Source organism: Neopsephotus bourkii, unplaced genomic scaffold, assembly GCF_033783945.1.
Source record: "Neopsephotus bourkii isolate Nb327-2 ecotype Australia unplaced genomic scaffold, CSIRO-AGI_Nbou_v1 NB_1637, whole genome shotgun sequence".
NCBI lineage: Eukaryota > Metazoa > Chordata > Aves > Psittaciformes > Psittacidae > Neopsephotus > Neopsephotus bourkii.
This window is the reverse complement of record NW_026902112.1, coordinates 11066636-11076698: the sequence shown is the minus strand read 5'-3', so window position 1 is coordinate 11076698 and position 10063 is coordinate 11066636.

The following is a 10063-nucleotide window of genomic DNA, read 5'->3' as shown; positions in this document are numbered from 1 at the left end:
ACGGAGGAGATGGATTTTGCTTGCTTGCAGCATTTCCTGTGTCTGCCTCCCCACCGGGTCTTTGTGGTTTAGTGAAAGGGGAAGGATGTTGTGCGTGAAAGGGACCAAGCTGCCTGGGCGGAAAAGCGATGGGGGAGGACCAGAGAGAGAGGAAAAGGAAGAGGGAATAATAAAGGACACACAAACGTCTCACACTAATAGAAGGATTTGGAGCATTTAGGCATTTAAACCACTTGGGATTTTTCATTCTTCCCCAAAACAAGGGTGTTGATTGGTGGCCAAAATGACATTTTGGTGGTTACCAAGGTGGTGGAGGAAGGAAAGTGGGGAGGGAATGACGCATTTTCTGTGCATGGCTTGGAAGGAGATCCAGCATGGCAGAGAAAGGGAGGCCTTGTTAACACAGCAGTGGGGTGGTCCTTGTGATGGATGAACCAAACAAGAATCCTTGGCATGGCTCAGCACCACCCCTGCTTTGCTGTGCAGTAAGGCTGTAGCCTGAAGAGAGCACTGGGATCCCTCTTAAGTTAAAGAGAGCACAGACTGACTCAGAGCCCAAGTGATTTTTAAGGCAAGAGGTTACTTATATTCAGGGGATCTGCTGTAAAGAGGGTCTACTCAAGGGGAGTTCACCACACCTCTTCTTTTAAATAACAGTGGTGGATGGAAAAACAGTGGAACTGAAGTACAGGGGTTGTATCTGTGGTAAACGACCTGAACCAGGCTTTTAACATGTTCAGCAATCCCACTTCCAAGATGTGCAGAAACTTCCGAATGGCAGGCTGGTAAATTCAGCTCCCAGAGGTTACCCTGTTGGTGTGATATGGCTTGCAGGGATATTTTGTTCCCAGTGAGACCAACAGTGTGGAGAAAGGTCTCTGTGCTGAGTTTTGTTTCTAATCTATCTCTCTTCCACGGCTGGGTGCAGAACTTCAGCCTTGTGTTAGAGCCCAGCACACCACAATTTGCCATGACAAGGAACAGCAGCATTCGATTGCAGGGAGAGATAGAAAGGTTTGCTAGAACTTTCTCAGTCCCAAAAGGCATTTCCAAACCATGTCTTTTGAAAAGTGGTGATTTAAGAGTTTCTACTCTCTGTCATGAGTCACTTTTCAAAGAAAGCTCTTATGAAATATGTACCTTCATTTCAATTCTAGGTTTGGAGCCCATCTGTCCTTATCTCCCTCTGGAGAGAGAAGGACCTCCCTCTTATCTCTTTCTCATGGAAGATATACCTCACTCAAGAGGGGGATGCAGGTAGCTGATCTTGTTTAAGCACTGATGTTAAGTATGTAGGTGGGAAACACACAGTCCTGGCTTGCTCATTTGAAGATATCCAGCTACCTCTGTGTTTAGCATATGTGTCATCAACCTGGACCATGAACTGAATCAAGGCCAGCTCACTGGATTGTGTTTTACCACTGACTTCTTTGTGTGACACGGTATGAAACACTTAGGACAGGGCAGAAGAAACAGAAATGTGCTGAAAAGCTTATTCTAAAAGCTGCTTTATAGTCCTTAACCTTGGTGTATGTCAGCAGTTTTGACAAATCCGTGTATATAACTATTACTCATACCGAGGCAACCTAGAAGTTGTCACACCACCACTAACCCTGGACTGTGTGTTCTTTGCTTCGCTTGCAAAGCCTTTAAAGAATAAGCAGATGCTTCATCTATTCAAACATCTCCAATGAGCATTGTGAATAAGCAGCCTTTGGTTCTTGCAGAGGATTTTCAGAGAGAGTCCTTAAAAGAGTAAATTATGGAGAGGGGTTTTGTGTCATGTTACAGTCATCTTTGCTGAGCCCAGTCAAATGGGAAAGAAGTTATAACTATTCTATGATTCTGTTAGTGTGAATAGAAAAGCATCTCCAAAATACAGAAATGACAAAGAACAGCAGCCAAAGTAAGTGATCACTGAGTGGGCAAAAGATTGTGTAACAAACAAAACCTCAGAAGATGAGTGTCACCAGCAGGGTGAAGGAGGTGATCTGCCCCTCTACTCTGCTCTTGTGAAACCTCACCTGGAGTATTGTGTGCAGTTCTGGTGTCCTCAACATAAAAAGGACATGGAAGTCTTGGAACAAGTCTGGAGGAGGCTGCGAGGATGATCAGGGACTGGAGCACCTCCCATATGAAAACAGGCTGAGAAAGTTGGGGCTGTTCAGCCTGGAGAAGAGAAGCTGCATGGAGACCTCAGAGCAGCCTTCCAGTGTCTGAAGGGGTCTACAAGGATGTTGGGGAGGGACCCTTCATCAGGGACTGCAGTGATAGGACAAGGGGTGATGGGTTCAAACTGAAACAGGGGAAGTTTAGATTGGATGTAAGGAAGAAGTTCTTTACTGTGAGGGTGCTGAGGCACTGGAATGGGTTGCCCAGGGAAGCTGTGAACTCTCCATCCCTGGCAGTGTTCAAGGCCAGGTTGGACAGAGCCTTGGGTGAGATGGTTTAGTGTGAGGTGTCCCTGCCCACGGCAGGGGGGTTGGAACTGGATGATCTTAAGGTCCTTTCCAACCCAAACCATTCTGTGATTCTATGATTCTGTGAGAGGAGAACAGCTTACTGCTAACATCTAGCAGGGTCCCCAGGCAACACTAGAACAGTTACAAAAGCAAGACAGAGAAGTATCAAACCTTTCCAATAAGCAGGCCAAGCTGTTAGATTTCAAGCTGATGGAAGATGACAATTTGCAGACATAACAGTTAAGTTAGTTACACCAGGACCATTTATCATAATCAGCTGCAGGGTGTTAGAGTCCTGCAGGAGGAACAGCAAATATCAAAAGAAGGATGCTGTCTGGTGTTTATGGATTTCCAGAAAACCAGCTGCTAAGAAAAAAATAACACACCCAGACAGGAAAACAGAGAGGAGAACACAGAAGCACTGAGATGGGATCTAAATATCAGCTCCAGCTCTCTTATCAAAAAAGAGTCTGCTCAAAACAGGGAGGCTACCAGCTATCAGAATGTCTCAACTGTGTCTATGGCCAACATCCACCAACATCCCTTTTAGACAAAGTCTGTCTGTATGCGGGATTAATCTGTTCCTAACAGGTCAATATATTGTGGAAATTTCTTATTCATCTGTCTCTGATTAAAAGAAACAAAACAAAAATCATAGAATCACAGAATGGTTTGGGTTGGAAAGGACCTAAAGATAATTCAGTTCCAACCCCTTCCCATGGGCAGGGATACCTCACACTAAACCATCTCACCCAAGGCTCTGTCCAGCCTGGCCTTGAACACTGCCAGGGATGGAGCATTTACCACTTCCTTGAGCAACCTGTTCCAGTGCCTCCCCACCCTCAGAGCAAAGAACTTCCTTATATCCCACCTGAAAAAAAACTCTTTTTTTTCCCTTTTATTTTTTAGTTTTAAGCAATTTTTAAAACAGAGCAATTGCTTATTGAACACAAATGAAGAAGGCACTACCTTAAGTACCAAAGATTTGTCTGGAGCTATTGGACCTTTACCATGTGAACTTTTGTGTCTCAAAGCAATGCTGCATAGTGACATCAGAGTATAAATTTAGTTCCCACCACATACCAATCACATCCCCCTGTTATGAAGAACATACCTTAGACATACCGAGTCTCCAACACTCCTTCTCCCTTTTCTCTGGCTCAAATCTCAGCTCCCTAAGACGATTGAATTTGATGTACACATCTCCTTTTTTTGCTGATGTTGTTTTATCCCTTGTCTCTAGTGGCAATGCATTATCTTTAACTCTTCTTCGAGCACTCAAGATGAGGGGAAAGCTGCAGAAAATAAATTAGACTAAAATAAACTCCGATTGGAAATGCTAAGTACGGCATGTTCTTGCTTTAGGAAAATGAAATACTTCATTCACATTCCTGAAACAGGACTTGGGACAATTTCAAGTGTTGTGACTTTTTTTAAATCCTCCAAAAATAGTGAGGGAGATGTTATAAATTCTTACTTTTCTCATATGATAAAGAATGCATTCATTATTAATGTATAGCAAAGCTTTCCTCTCTAGCTATGCATTTCATCAGGCCTGGGCCTCAATAGCTAACATGTCCATATATTTCATATGATTTTTGTCAAGTATTAGATATATTAGATGGTCACTTAGTGACCACCTGAACAAATCTATGCTGTCATTAATAACATCAAGACTGAAATGTTGGTGTACCTTCCATACCTTTATATATGAATCTTGGTTTCTGCTAGAAGATCTAATCTAATTTGGAAGACAATCTAAGTAACAGACCCCAAACCATCCATTTGAACAGTCCTGCTAGATGCCTTAGCGAAAGGGATGGGGAGATGTTTACCAATATTAATGGTGTCTGCACCACACTAGCGAAAACACCCTCGTCCTAAGTTAGCACCAACATCTCCTATGTTCCCTGGTGCAACCTCTGACTTTAATGGTCCCAGAGCTGTACTCAGGATGCTGAAGCAGGGCAAACAGAAATGGACAGACTGAATTGGGGTACCCAGAAATGATGTGGACTCTACTTTTCTATGTGTTTCATTTGTGGTCCAAAAATCACTTTGGCTAAAGATCTCCCATTCCCTATGCCTTTTTTTCAAGGCACAGTATTCATGTGGATGAACCTCAGACAAAACAGTGCAGCACAAGGATGTTTCATGCTGCAGGACCCTTAACTCAAGGAATAATCTTCCATAATCAGCCATAGGATTGGCAAGGCAAAAAATGCAGGTATATAGGAACAGAAGGTGAGGTCTCCTGTGGGTACATAGGGTCAAGAGAAGCCCCTCTCCCTTAACTCTAGTAGCTCTCCTTTACCCTTCATTTTCCCTAGCCAATATGGTCCTCTTAGACCTCTATCTCATCTAAGTAATTCCTCCTTTCTGTCTGCTTCATCTTAAAATCCATTCTGGTCCACCCTTTCAAGTCACATCCTTCCTTTAATTTGTTCTTTTCCAAAGCTCCCCAGTTGGTGCTTGTGCTCTCCATCCATCTTTATATGCTATTCTGTCTCCTTGTTTTGACTAAAAGGCCTGGGGATGACCAAGAGCTGCCGCCTCCTTTTAGATCAAACAGAAACCTTGAAGCAGAACACTTTGAAACAACAGAGCAGGGGCATATTATGGGTTTTGAAGATGCCTTTCAGTGGAGCCCGAAAGAGAGCAGAAAGAACCCTGTGGCACAGAGACTTTTGCCCCTTACACCTTTTCCCTCTTCTTCCTAAGACTTCTCTACTTGTTTCTTACACGACATAATAGAGAAGGGTAATGGGGTCACCGTAAGTGGACTATGTCCAGCTCCACAGCTTGATAACATCTGTAGCAAGGGAAAGAGTAATGCACACAGAGGGAATTTCTGTTAAGATTGTGCTGTGTCACTCAGCAGACTTGGCAGAAAGTTAACGACAGGTCTGGAAACCTTGGGATGATGAAATTGTAATAAATAATACTTAGAAGGTCTGCAACTGGTTTGAATCAGTTACATTCCAAAAGTGATTTGTTAAAAAGAGCTGAAAAGGTTAATAAATGGTTATAATAAAGTCACCACTTATACCAACCCCTTAGGGTATCCTGTTTAGATGCCCTCCCTCCTCAGCTTTAAAAGGGGAGGGTGATTGTCTCAGCCACAGACAAGGCAAAACACTGTAGGCAATACTGCAAACTATTTCTTTTGTATCGCATCAGTTTCTCTTGTGCTACTCAGAAGTTACTCCCAGATGATAGGCTTTTTGGTAAGTGACAAGCTCTGACCTTTGAGTTTCTGATAAGCCTCATTTGTCTCATTGATATCCAGGCAAACCTACCTAATTTTTCACTGTGGACCAGCTGACAGGTCCTGTTTAGTCTGTGGCTGGGGAGCACTCCAGGTTCTCAGACCTGTCAAGTCATATATTGAATAAGAGAGCCATACTGCTGACTCTCACCTTGTGTTATCCAGTGGGATCGCTGGTGTATAATTCACTTTGAGCATTGTTCTGCCTCTGCACTGCAGCCATGCAGACCCCTCAACTGGTGGTGCAGGGACTACGATGCTGGGTGGTGTAACTGGTACGATGCCTCATGGTAGGACACGATGCTTGGAAGAGCTGTGCTGAAAGGTCTCCCCTTCCCTGCTGCTGCTGAGATCAGGGTTTCCTCTCTGTATGCACAACTGTGGCCTTCTCTCTTGCCCAAAGGAGGAGAGTGGGGTCATCAGTCACAGTTTTGTTCCCCTGTGCCAGAACTATGAAAAGCTACTGTTGAGTGAGCATCCAACAGGCCTTGAACACTGCCAGGGATGGAGCATTTACAACTTCTTTGGCCACCCTGTGCCAGTGCCTCAGCACCCTCACAATAAAGAACTTCTTTATATCCAACCTGAACATCCCTTGTTTCAGTTTGAGCCCATCACCCCTTGTCCTATCACTCCACTCCCTATTGAAGAGTCCCTCTCCAGCATCCTTGTAGCCCCCTTCAGACACTGGAAGCTGCTCTGAGGTCTCCACGCAGCTTCTCTTCTCCAGGCTGAACAGCCCAACTTTCTCAGCCTGTCTCCATACAGGAGGTGCTCCAGCCCTTGATCATCCTCGTGGCTTCCTCTGGACTTGCTCCAACAGCTCCATGCCCTTTTTATATTGGGGAAACCAGAACTGCACCCAGTGCTGCCAGTGGGGTCTTACCAAGAGCAGAACAGAGGGGCAGGATCACCTCCTTCAACCTGCTGCTCACACAGGGACATGAAGCCTTCCTCCCTACAATCTTTTTCTTTCCTGAGGAACACATTGCCTTAGGGGGACTTTCTACCATGGGAAATCCTGAAGCCCTCAATTAAATTTTAGCCAGTCATTATTCAAGTAGGCTGGATTTTCTGCTTAAAAGAGACATGAAGGACAGTCCTCTAACCTCTAGATTTTGCACCTCATTAGGAACAGTACAAACTAGGAACAATAAGAGAAAAAAAAAAAAAAAAGACAGAAAATCTCTATTTCCAAAGTAGCACTCAGTACATTTAAACATCTTCATAAAGACAGCGCCAAAACCAAACGGTTGATTAAATGAAATCATATTAAATAAACAAGAGAAACAAAGGGAAAGCAGAGCTAAGACTTGGCTGTGACTGGTATTATTAGGGAGGGAAAAACAGTTCATTTAAATTTTAAGAAGGATGCCATTTGTCACAGTGGTTTCATTTGAACAGATCTGTTCTGCCCATGACACATTGCCGGATCTCCTCTTTGTGAAGCCAACAGGGAAAATCAGTGTTGTTTTAGCAGCCCTGTCCTACGACAAGATTGGGACGTATTGATGTGAAGTTTTCCTGTTAGAGCACTCTGGGCAGTATTTATTTCTGCATGTAAAGAGTTTTGTGTGTCACAACACACTGAAGCCTGCTGAAGCCACTTGTATCTTGATGTCCATATCGGGATGTCACAGGGGCAGGGGTCTATCACAGCACCAAAACCCCAGCAGAGCTGTTACTGGTACCATTGTATGGGGGGAGACAGTCAGGGATAAAGTGAAAAACCATCTGAGCTTCACCCAGCCTTAAAATTCCTTAAAATTCCATCATGGTTTCTTAATGCATCTTCTCCATCTTCACATGATGACTCCAGAGTGTTTAGTCTTTTATGAATGGAAACAGGGGTCTTCATTGCAGTATGTCCTCACATGATTATTTCTGGTTTACAAGCCTGCCTTTTCCCCTCAAACGCTCAGGAAATGTTACCAGTGGTCCGTGCTATTCTTTCTCCAACTCATCAGTATTAATTTAAGAGGACTTTATGGGCATTGATTGGGAAAATACTCACATTAGCAGCACAAATGAACACAAAAGGAAAATCAAAATGGACAGCCCAGTGGACCAGGGTCCTCCACAACACTGAAGCTCCCAAATTCCTCAAGTTCTTCTTGGTAACTCCTGGGTTCCCCCCCCATCCTGTCTTCAGCTCCTTTCATGTCCCCTTATTACCAGTTTAGCAAGAAGCAGAGGAGGCAATAATGCCCTCAGCGTTCACACACATTGATGAACCACCAGGCCAAGAAGAGGTCATTTTGGCTTTCATGCTGAAACTCTCCCCTCTGTAGACCCACAGATGTAGTCTGCTATCCATTTCTAAGAACAGCTTCCTAGGATCTGAGTTATTCTTTCAGTTTCATTGAAACTGGCAAGCAGATGGAAACAGTATTAGGAGGGAGAAGAAGGACTGACAGTGAGCTAAGACAGGTAACAGTTACAGTGTGATCATGCCAAAAATGAGAATCAAGGCAAAGAACCATTGCTGAAATGCATCCAGAGGTTTAGGTACCTGTCAGTCCACATTTGAGTGCAGTTAAATGGATTTGAATCAATCTAACTTCCAGCAGGATGCTACAGTGTGATACCTGCAACTGTAGGCAAAGAAAAGCAGTGCCTTGTGCAACCTTCTCCAGTCTGCTCCCAGCTGGAACAGGTTGTCCTGTGAAGTTGTGGATGCCCCATCCCTGGAAGTGTTCAAGGTCAGGTTGGACAGGGCTTGGAGAAAGCTGATGTCCTTGCCCGTGTTGTAAGTGGGGTAAGTGGGAAGGTGGTGACTGATCTTTGAAGGTCCCTCCCAACCCAAATCATTCAGTGATTCGATGCGAGCAAGTCACCCCATTCTCTCCATATAGGAAGTGGAGCTTGGGGACAATGACTATAATAGCTCAGGTCACAGACTAACTTCCATGGATTTCCCACGCATTGACTGTATCTGGAGCCCTAATACTTTGCTCATAGAGAGACCTGCATTCTGAATACATAATATGGGGTTTAGTTGCCTTAACATGGCACATAGTGCCACTTCAAAACACTGATGACAGCCCAGAAGGGTGCAGGTCTTCTACAGATTCTGTGTCATCTCTGCCAGCCCTGTGCAGATGTCTTGGATCCCAAGAGTGTGAAACTTCCATGTATTTGCAAGTGAACCCTATGGTGGAACCTAATGTATGTGAGACGCATCACACACACAGTGCCTAAAGTTTTAATGGGCTAAAGGCTTTTCAGGCAGTGATAAAATCTTCCTGTCCTTTGTACAGTGCAAAGGCTGTACATTAGGATAGCTGATCTGCTCACATTAGTTTCAGTCGTGATAATAATAATAATAATGAAAAGAACTCAGATGTTCAAGTTCAGCCTTTTAGAGACTGTGACCACAAAGTCTAACAGTAAGAAACAGCCCCATCTGCTTTCCCATCTGAAATTAGCTGGAAATAGTCTTGTTAGCCATTTGGCCCAAGTATGTCAGCTGAAACTGCTCCTGAACATATGCTTTTCAAAATATATTAGCTGTATTTTATAGGGGTTTGGCAAAACATTTTTCCATCACGATTTACAAAGTCGTCAAAACCCCAGCCTCCTTTGAAGAATGCACTGATTTCAATTCAGGGTTACTTGAAATAAAGCTTTTACATAATAAATTTTAGCATTTAGTTGTTAGAGTTATTTTATTTGAAATATATTTAAGGCTACATTGTTTATTCTAATTTATTTTATGTTAGAGGCTTATTTATTACATTCTCTTTTATTCTGCATTTACGTTCATGTTTAATTTTATATCCACTTTTTTATTTGAATTCCATATTCTACAGTTTTATCCAGTAAAAACTGAAATACTGTAAGTAAAACAAAAATAAATGTTGAAGTGTTTTTAGTGATATATATTTTCATAGTCCAAAAATGTGATGCTTTCTTAAATGCACATGTGAGGCAAAAATCAGAACGTTTCATTGTATTTCAGATTGCAATGGAAAAAAAATCCAAGCTACTGAATTACCCTTAAAGCTGGGACTCAATAGCTCTACCAGCTCACTATATATATGCTGATCTATATATTTTTTATATATATTTATTCTATATATAAATAACCCAAATATAAGTCTTTTTTAATACTACAGACATCGGTTATGTCATTAAAAACAGATTCACAAATATTTTTGATTTGTGAATAAACATTCCATTTTGCTGTGATTTTTTTGAATTACATCAATATTATGACTTCATGTTCAATATGGAATGCTGCTAATCTGTGGTTCCGAATCCTCTTCAGTCTGATTCTAGATACATCCTGCTTCTTGTTAGAACTAAAGAACACACAGATACAGCATATGTG